The sequence below is a fragment of the Pocillopora verrucosa genome, chromosome 11 (genome assembly GCF_036669915.1).
Source record: "Pocillopora verrucosa isolate sample1 chromosome 11, ASM3666991v2, whole genome shotgun sequence".
Lineage (NCBI taxonomy): Eukaryota > Metazoa > Cnidaria > Anthozoa > Scleractinia > Pocilloporidae > Pocillopora > Pocillopora verrucosa.
The window spans coordinates 10788031-10799021 of record NC_089322.1 but is presented as its reverse complement, the minus strand read 5'-3'; the positions used below and the strand labels follow the sequence as shown (position 1 = coordinate 10799021).

Here is a 10991-nt window from a genome sequence, read left to right as displayed (position 1 = left end):
TTATTGTTTTAGATCCGTTTAGAAAAAAATTCATTAATGATCGAAAGAAAAAGTCCAAAGGTGGTTTGGGCGCTATTTGTACTTGAAATATCAGAGGCAGTGGCAGTTATTCAGTTCCTCCGAAATATATACTGACTTCAAGTTTTCTATCTTTACCTCTTCATGTATCTGGGGACTGACTTTTGACACTTCCAATCTTTGTTACCTCGGGGTCAGTAACAAACTGTTATTTGGGATTGCTTGTGACGTAGAATCCAAATTTCAGGCTTATTGCGCTAGTTCGCTCAGGGTGAGAGGTTTTTGTTATTCGCTCTCCGAGCTTTACTACGCTGTTTTCCCTTACAAAACATTTAAATACTTGACCGCACTTTTCAATCCCATTTGTAATAAATTTCTTTTCTTCAGGATGAACTCCTTCAATAAAATCTATCGAACGATCGGAGCCAAAAGTTGTGGAGACGACTCTTTCGGATATTTTCGTAGGTTTTTTTCCAAAGATTACACTGCTCCTTGAACAACTGCAATGGTTTTATAATGAGGAACAAGTATCCTTAGCCTTCTTGCGAACTCCGTTTTTAATTCTTGTTGTAAGAAAGCAGAATCAGCAAAGCCGCCAACAAGGAGCATGCTTTGCACCTTTGATAGTTGCGGTTTTTTCATCAAAGTTGTTTGTTCCACAGCTGTCCATCACCGAACTTTGAGTTTCATTTAACACGGATACCAAGCTCCTTAGTAAACTGACATTTGTCCTCAAACTGTCGTCTAAAATGCGCTTCCCGCGTTCCTTTCCTTCAAACTCGTTCATTAACGACAGCCAATCAGATGGATGTTGCTTTGTGAACTTTTTGAACCAAATAACTCTTCCAAAAGATTTTCAAACTGCTGGTTGATGTACATTCCACCATAAGGTCGCCCTGTGGACCTCTTTAATGTTACCATCATCTTGTATTTTGTGCACTGTGACATCTAATGTCCCCATTGAGATAAAAAAAAATGAAAGTCAGCTGATATATACTTACTTTATATCCTATCATGGTTAATCTTTTTGCGATTACTCTACATTGTAGATGTATCATTGACTTCACGGGACAACCAATAACTTTCTTGGTGATTCCTAGTATGTTTACTGTAAGGATTTTTACCCCTTGAAACGAGAGTTGAACTTAAAAAAGGGGTTGGTTCCAACCAGGATGATAATAATAATGATGGTAAAAATAGTAATAGTAATGATAATAGCAGCAATAATACGATCACTAATAAAAATGATGATAGTGGTTAGCATGCTAACATCAATTATTAAAAAAAAATAGCCTAAGAGATTACTTATTTACTACCAAGCTTTCAATAATCACCTCTGAAATTAATTTTTAAAGAATGGTCCTTACTTTGAGTTGATAAAAGTCTCTCCTCTCATTGATCTGAGACCTTCTCTAATCAAATACGTCAGTCATGCTTTTTATATATGTGAGTTTAGTATAATTGCTCCGGTGATTATAGAGATGCACGAGCTCAGACTGGTCGAGTATTGCGTCATTTCTTGCTAGAATCACTCGCGTAAGGTGATTAAAGTAGGGTGCAAAATTTTTAAAGGCTCCCTCGCGTTTTATTAGTGTGTCGCAGAAAATGATACACGTGATGAAAGAAAATACAACTCTAAAGACCACAAAAGATACTACTAAGTTTGGCGTAACACTTTTCAAAAGAAATATAAGAACTTTTTTTAATTAAATGAACCTGTTAAATTCTAGTGTAAACTGGCTGCTTATCTTGATACGAGTAACCAAAACAATTGTAACAGAATGGTTTCAACATCAAAACGAATTTACCGCAGAATTCGAAAGTTCCTGAGCAGTTATACCAAAGCAATTATTCGCCTCAGGCTGAATGAATATTGTTGAATAATACTCTCGACGTTGTCTCGGAAATTATTTATCATGATATTTACCGAGCCTGAGGCGAGTAATTGTTAAATATTCTATGGACAAAATTTGCGGCGATCGATTTGGACTTTTCGAAGGTGTTCTGGCAGGTTGGCTGGCGAGGGTCAATAAACCGAAAAACAGTAGTAGGGTTTGGATAGGACTCTCAAGTCCTTGTAGAGTATTAAAAGAATCTACAAGCCTTTTTGCCCATGCGATGATCACAGTTTGTGCAGCAGAATATGTAATTCGAATTTTCAACCTACTACACATTTCGAGGATAGGAATGTCGATATGTAATGCGCAATGATGATGTAAATAAATATGTTTACCTGAATGATGTCTAGGACCACGTATTTAGCTTATTCAGGGTTGAATTAAGCTCATGCGGTCTTTGTGAAAATTGTCTTATGGGCAGTGGGCAGAGCAGTGTAGATAGTATTTTAGTCCTAACTAAAACTCTTTCCCTAACTAGCATAGAGGATGACGATATAATGTAGCAGTCAATTAATGGAATCTTTGCATTTTATCTACTCGTGTCCTTAATCTGTAAGTTAAAAAAAATTCTAGTTAACTATGATGTTATGCGTTAACTGCTACGTTCTTAGCGTGTTAACTTGAGTTACATACTGCACTTGGAGTCCATATTGCCGGAACAGTTAGAACCCATTGGACATCGTCTGGACTGAAATGATCATCTCCTGTCTGCTGACTGCTGTCAAGACTCTAGAAGAGAATGAACCCAGTGTTTAAAGGAAAATATGTCGCCATATTTTTTTGCAATCACCTTGGCAAAGAAGCGATTCTAAGAAACTTCAGATTAACCAAATATTTTAGGATGACGAAGATAAATGCGTATGATACGATTAAAGATGACGGAATTGAAATTTTATACCCATGCTTTCGCCATGACAAAGTCCTTCAAGATCAGCAAGTGTACGGTTGAACCTGACAGCTATGGTGGACGTATAGTCTATCAGGGCTAAGGTCGAGCCAGCGCTTCTTACGCTGGCATTAAGTAAGCATCTTGTAAACGTCTTTGTGGAAATCACCGAGATCAAACGACATGTTCAATACTTTGTTCAATACTAAATTAAAAAAAGAAAAAAAGAAAAAGAAAATTCTTTCAAGCAACTCCTTTCGGGCTTTTGTGTGCTCTCTTTTCCGTTCTAGAACGTGAAAAGTATCACTGAGATACTACGTACAGGCACCCTGGTTTGTCAAAAACCGTTTATTGCACCGGCTAACCCATAGAATATTAAAGTCTATCAAAATGTTTCAATGGAAATAGACTGGCATCCAACTCGCGATTCACAAACTTTCCTCGTGTTTTCCCAACATCTTGCGCGGGTAATCACGCCTTAAACCAATAGGAAGTGCGGTTTATGTCTTTAATAATTTATCTTTGAAGGTAATCAGTGGGGCTCATTATTACCTCCTCATTTTGAAGAGTCATTTTAAAATGTTTGAAAAAGAGATGATCTTTCTCTTCTCTTTCATCTTGAAGATTGCTGTACTTTTCCATCGCTTCATAACCAAATAAGTCAAATGACACTCCTGATTTGAGTAGCATGCATGTTGGGGTTTTGCTTGTTTGAGCGCCTTGTTCAATCACCCAGTCTCTGTTCATGAAGATGACGTCCTCTCCTTCATCATTGATGAATGGAAAAGCAAATCCACCGTCGGTTGTTCTGAAATCAATGGCAATGAATGTCAGATACGAACGCTTTGAAGTTTAAAGGAGTGAGCCTTCCAGTGCTGTAAGAGATTAAAACGACAATTTTTTTTTTGACGGACCGAGTTTTATGACCCGTGTGCTTGGCGCATGGGCCATAAATCGGACGGAAAACGAGGTTCCGTAACTTACAGTTCAAACCGAGAAAAACGAGACAGAACATTTTATTGCCTTCCAATAAAAACTGATGTTGAGTCGTTAAAAGCTCAAAATATTCGTTTGATACTCATAATTCTCAATAATGCAAAATTACATAAAAAGAACAGGTCAAGTATACAAAGGTTTTTAGGAAGGAACTGTGGTACAAAGTTCTGTCTGTAACTCCAGATCGTTTGTCGAGAGTTTTTCAAATGCCTGAAATTTGTAGAAATGGCGTAGAAAGTGCAAACTAACGGCTAACTTTGTTCAATATCAACGTCAAATGAATGAATGAATTTCATGAATGCGATGGAAAACTGTAAAAGGGTCTTTTCAACGATTAGCATCAAATTTTTGGTGTTCTCTGGCGTTTTCATGGAAGCTGCTGGGTGCACTCGATGCAGACCGAAAGGGCTAACTCGTCAGAGGCTTTCTTGAAATAATCTTTTTTTAAGCGAAATAATGATGAAAAATAAACTAGTGAAAGCCATTCAGCAAGTAAAATAATTCTTGGAAGTGAAAATGAACAGACAAATGAAAAGTTTAAAAATAGGTTATTATGAAAGAGATCGAGGATACTTGTTGAAATCGGCCAGGACCTCGCGAGTCCAACAGATACCGGCCTCCATTCTCATTTGAGATCATTATCCACGATGGCACTCTATCTACTTGATTTAAGATTGGACTTTCTGGCTTTCCGTGAAACCTCGGCGAAACAGTGAAGAATTTGATTTCAGGTATATTGCCATTGAGTCTGAGTACCAGCGTTCTTACCTTTGTAGGCCATTTTTGTGGCTAACCACCTGGGTAAAAGGATACCCTCTCAAGTTATCTGTTAAATGATTCTCCTCAGTATCGAAGCTAAATGTCATCAAAATTTTCTTGAGAAGAAACAATGCACAACTTCGTGCTTTTTCTCGGAAAACGGCCGAGTTATCGATGCCAAGGACCAATTGCCTATTGGTGGGTGCAGGAAAAAGGTCAAGTCGACGTAACTCCCACGAATTCTTGGGAAAGCACTTAAGCTTAGAGGAAGTAATATACTCCATTCTCCCTGTGATAGTGTGTATTTTCTCGGAAAACAGCTGAGTTTTCGATGCCTAAAATCAATTTCCTATTGGTGGATGTAGGAAAGGTTAAGTTGTCTTAAGTTTCCGCGAATTCTTGGAATGACATCCGAGCTAAGAGATGTCCGGTGGGATTTCATAAAACATACTTGAATATCTGACTAGCAACATCAGTTATCTGCGTCATTCAGATATCAGTTAAATAATATACATAGCCCGCCCGGCCATTGTGTTACTTGTGATCGATGCTAATACTGTCACTGTTCGTCTTTCGATTATGAGCGGTGTACCGGCATAAAATCTGGCAGACTGGAAACTTTGGGCCAACGGTTCGAAAATCATCTCGGTGAGGGGCTGATGTAAGTGCGTAAGTGTTCCAACTGCAAAGGTTAGCTGGAAAATGAACACGAAATACAAGAACACGTACAGAAGCAACTAAAATTTTCGAGTAAAGAAGGAAGAAGACAAGCCGGGAATGGAAATCAATCTAAACTAAGTTTTAGTTCATGCGAGATTCTCTATTCCAGAGCCATAATCACTATAGGATGTAAAACTAGCACTATCTTTACCATGGATGATACAAAATGAATATAACAGATGATGTGCGTTTTTACAGAATGAAGAAACTAGTAGAATAAGTCTTAAGTCTTATAGGCTGTGAGGCTTTCATGAAATGTTGACTTAAATTTCATTATGTAGACAGCTTCATAAAAATTTAGCTGTGACGAATTACGCGAACTGAGTATGAAGGATAACTCACCCATCCTACAATCTGCAATATGCAAGTTTAGTAAGCTGCTTTTAAATATCAAGAAGAGTAGGGAAAAAATTAAAGATCATTATTTACTAGAGAAATACCGACGTATATACCTCAAAAACCTTCCGCCTAAAATCTAAAATGATTCAATACTAATGTAGTCTTCCACAATCATTTTTATGGAATAGTAATTTTGAGATAGTAGCAAGACTCGATATCCACTGAAATAATCAATTAAAAACCTTTGTGATGCTTATAATTGCAAGTAGTACTAATTTTCGTATCAACATATAAATGGATAACAATGGTATTTGTTACGTATCACAAAAATTCATCGGTTAATGGAAAAAATATTTGTTTTGGTAAAATGACAAATTTACAGGTAGTTTGGAGGGACCGGTGTTGCCACCGGTAAACCCATACATCAATTTCTAAAGTCATTCTCTGACACAAATTTCTGCAATTGTTTACTACTGCTGAACAATTGAAAAATGCCTAAATCTACTAACTGCTGGCCAGAAAGTCTAGATGAACCGTGGATTGTCGGTTGCTAGTACGATTAACAGCCGTGACCTTTATCTCAGTTCCACCAAAGAGCAAATTGATCTCAATATCTTTCGTTTTCCATGCCTCTGGTGTTTCAATCACTAATCCACGACCAGGGCCCTTGCGCACCTCAGGATCTGTAACAAACTCCACATCTGGACATTCTGATTGATAGAAATCGAGCTTCACTTGTTTCTCTTCGCCTGTCAAGGGTGCAAAACCAGTGAATTGACGTTTTTCTCCAACTTTAACGACTTCATCGACTTTAACAAACTTAAAAAACACATCTTTACAGCGTGGGATTCCAGCTATTATTTCCTTTTCGATTCAGGATGTAACCCGTCGAGGAAGAGCTTATGTACACGAATGCCATAGGTGGTAGCCATTATTCTGGACTCGAAAGTGTTAGGTTTCTGTCCAAACATCACAGCACCTTGGACAACTGCAAGGGATGCGCAGTGCGGTATTAAAATGCGATAGGCATGGCCAAAATGCCCCTTTATTCTTTCCTGTAAAACAGCTGAGTCAGAAAAACCGCTTACGAGGAATGCAAACTTGACCTCAGACAATTCTGGTTTGGCGAGAAGGTTGGATAGGTGGGAAATGATGTCATCCAAGACTGGGTTGAACAGCTGCCTCATGACGTTTGGTTCAAGGCAGAGGTACTCGTTACGAAGGACTTTTATTTCATCCAGGTTGTAATGCTGCCGAATGGCTGTGTTAATATCGCAACCTCTCTGGTTGAGAAATTTACTTAAGAAACTACCAGGCAACCGGATTCGTGTTGTCCCCCCTTCACAGATACGTTTTCCGCGTTTCTTTACTTCGAAATCATTCATGAGACAGAGCCAATCCACCGGATTGTGACGTTCATAATTATCGAGGAAGGATTTGGTGAAAATTTGTTCAAGACGGATCCTGAACTGTCTGTTGACATTCTGTCCTCCAAATGTACCTCCTGTGGCTTTATAAAGCTCTCGGATTGCACCGTTTTCCATAAGTTCATGAACAGTCACATCAAGAGTTCCGCCTACATGAATACAAGAGTCAAAATATTTTAGAATAACGTTCTGGCCCCGGTTGTTCGAAAGTTGGATAACGCTATTCACTGGATAAAACTCTATACGGTGAATAACGTCATACGTTTTGCTAATATATAGATTTAGCCAAGCCTAAAAACGGAGCTCGCACTTTTTTTTTCCCGCACGTCTCAAGGGCACAACGCCTTGCCCCGGCCAGGACTAGAACCTGGGTGGTCCGACTCGGAGCCCAGTGCACTGAACACTGGACTACTGAACAAAGCCGTGACGTTGGCGTGCCCGCGGTACAGTTGACCACGCAGGTTGACAGTAGCACCTTGTGCGGTCAGACGGTCGTACCGTCGTACATCGAAATTTTTTCGGCTTCATGGGTTACTACTATTTTGTATAATTATGGGGCTACGCTCTGCGAGCTCCACTATCATTTATCCACCGGATAGCAATTTATCCGTTGGATAGCGTTATCCGACCTTCATAGAACTGGGCCCTGCACATTTGTTATAACAGAAAACATTTCATGAAAATGATAGAAAATTGATCACTTTAAAAATGAGGTGTCCAGCTTTACATGTGTTGACTATTTCTGTCTCGAGATTTATACTTTCTGTTTACTCTGCTGATCATCACGGTAAATCGAAAAAATTAAAAAACTAACAGAAATAAAATAAAGCATTAAACCGCACAAGGTCGATGTCTTTGTTTAAGTCATGAGTTTCGAGTGGAAAATTTGCTACTAGAAAAATTGAATTTACCTCCAATGTCAATTACCATGTACTGTGATTCTGGTCGGGCGATGGTGTCCTCAACCGAGTCATCGTTGCTACCACTCTCAGCAACAAACTCTCTTACCTTTTGCTCTCTACAGTAGACGGAGGCCGCCTCTGGCTCCAAAGCGATCAGTATCTGCTCTGGGTTTGAGGGATGCGCCAGCCCTGCCTGAGATAAAAGTACAAATACTGGATGTCAGTATAGTCAATGAAGATGATGTTACAAAGACATATTGCAGAAAATGGCCGTAGGAAAGAAGTATTTTCGCCCAATTTTTCTTTCTTGTGCTTTTGCGATTTCGCAGAGCGAGCCCTAACCAAGCATACTGGTTCAGTAATGTTTCACCATTTTCTTCTCGTATGGTGCAAGAATTTGCATTCTTCACAGCAACAGCTTTACCCTTTTTTGCGTTGACGATTTGAAAATTAGTCAATAATACTGATCATTACACGGATTTGTTGATGTTTGAAATGTGTACATCATGGCAGCTCACTTGATAAGCAGCCTCTCTCATGAACTGTTTTGCCGCTGGTTTCCATATTGCTGGGACGGTCAATACCCATTGCACATCATTTCCTCCGAAGTCTTCGTCCCCATTCTCTCCTTAATCACCTCTAGTGCCCGTGTGTAAAGATATTTTATGGAATATTTAAAAACATCCAAGGCCCTCATGTGCTTGCCATTCCCTGCCTCTACAGTGGTGTTTATGTTCAAGTTCTATAAGGACAAAAACCACGTTTGTTTCAAAAGTTTATTAGTTTTATGTTTGCAGTAAGGTTCTGCGCTGTCATTCAGTTCGGAATTAATCACCTAAACAACATTAGAAGTATCTGTCTATTAATATTTCTAAAAAAAGTACAAAACTTGAAAAACACCAAATTTTAAGGAAAACCAAGTAACCTTTAAATTGACCAAAGCTTTGATATCATAGCTTAGCTTTACCCTGATCTCCTTCAAAGTTAATAAACAAATTGCCAACACTTATCAGAATAACACAGCTTCTTTCTTCCATACCAGAATCGACTAATGTTTATTGACATAAAATCCTTCAAAGTTTTGCCAATATTTCTCCTAAATAAGGAAGTTTGAAAAAAAAAAAAAAAAAAAAAAAAAAAAAAAGGGAATTTTTCTCTCACCTCGTTGTTATGAAGAATCATTTTAAAGCAATCAAAGTAAAAATATTGTCGAGCTTCCTCTTCCTCCAAATCAGCAAATTTATCTTTGGCCTCATAGCCAAACGAATTGAAACTCTGGTCTGGATTAAGCAACAAACATGTAGGTGTCTTCATAGTGGAGTAGCCTTGGTCACTTCCCCATTCTTTATTCATGTGGATACTTTTTTCTCCATCTTTGTTATTGAACGCAAATGCAAACCCAATAAACGTTGTGCCAAAGTCAATTGCTACCACAGCGATGAATGAAACAGGAGAGGAGAGGAAAAGTTCACCTCTCTCTTGATCGTCTGTTGAACAATAATTATAGTCAACAACTACATAATTAAATAAACACATGCTTCAGAAAGAAATGTCAAATAGATGAGAGAGGCAGGTGATGACATAAAACTTCAGTTTGACTGAAAGGAATGCAAAGTAATGAAACGTGGTTTCAGTAAATGTATTGGCAGTTAGTTGAAAAGCAATGTTTTATTCAGCAGTTGATTTGAAGTTATCCGAATCGTAGAAAGCTTCAAACGCTTGAGATATGTCATCATCGCCAAGCTGAAATTTGCAGAAGAAATCCGAGAAAGCCGAAGAGTCGTCGACTTCTTGATATCATAGTTTTAGAGGATGCCAAGTTTGAAGAAAATCACGAGTTAAAGTTCACTGTTGTGTTTAATCATAAACGAGACGAATCACTGAGGTCTTATTTTCGCCTTCAAAAAATATGTTATGGTCCATTTAATACTAGGAATGTTTGTTTGAGCGACTTTCGATTCTGTTTTCGATTTCATGAGCTCATGTAGTGGTCGGTCGTAATAAGATTGGTTAGTCATCGCCAACTCACCTTCCGAGGTTCTCTGCATCTTGAAGACAGCTCTTGTTCATCGAACATGAAGATTTGTAGTCGAAACCACTCGGCGGTGAATTAATCGCCTTCTAGGAAACTAGGTCATTATGATGTCTTACAGGGGATTTTGTCTCTTTCTTGGAAAGATTACGTCATAATTATAATGGCCTCAAAGATGTCGATTTCTTTGATTAGAGACATCAGACGCCGTTGAAATCAAAACTGTGAGGGGGACTGTAGTATATGAATTATGGCTTTAGCGTATCTTCGATTAGTTTTTCGTCTGTTTTAAGCTTTCGACTTGTTGTATGTTATGCTCTGCTTAAAACTCATTTCTCAAAATTGCAAAGTCAATATAAATAAATAAATAAATAAATAACATGACACTTCCGGTTTTTCTCAGAAATCTTGTAACATCCCGGCGGTTTGTGTCATTTTCAAGTTCTCACTGAGACACGAGAACGAGGCAAAGTGCAAATTAAGAGTCATGGCATTTCAGCATCGGATCTCTCAACTGTGAGAATTCGGAAATGACCTACTGATTTGGGTTATCAAACCTCTGTACAAGAACTCGATATTTCAAATCGTTGCTCTTTATTCACTGTATTGTGGCGATGAGAGATATACATTCCGCCACTACCGAATCACAAGCAACGATCGACGACGCTCGAGCTCGTTCAAGGAGGTCGTTCATCGCTATTTTGAAAGTTAATCGCGATGTGTTCTCCAATTTGCCGGAAAGGATTGAACAGTGGCTTGAGAAGGAAACAAGTGCTACAAATCAGCCCGAAACGACCGAACACAGATTCGTAAGACCACATTGACGAATGAATCGAACATTAGAATATACCGTGCGCATATCTTGCCTCAATTGTTCACACATCTTAAAGTTCAAATGTCACATAGTTAAATACATAAGGTTTGGTGTTGACGAGACAACTTCATCATCAGATTTTTTCTTGTTAAGCAGGAGAGGTGAATCAGACATAGCACGATCAGACATGGAAAAGCGAT

At 38.6% G+C, this 10991-nt stretch overlaps 2 pseudogenes; both read right to left on the bottom strand.

Moving 5' to 3' along the window:
- Window positions 1-8: 8 nt before the first annotated feature.
- Window positions 9-979, bottom strand: LOC131773238 (heat shock 70 kDa protein 12A-like; annotated as a pseudogene).
- A 4105-nt stretch (window positions 980-5084) lies between these two features.
- LOC131768628 (heat shock 70 kDa protein 12A-like) lies at window positions 5085-10173 on the bottom strand (annotated as a pseudogene).
- Between the last annotated feature and the right edge of the window lie 818 nt (window positions 10174-10991).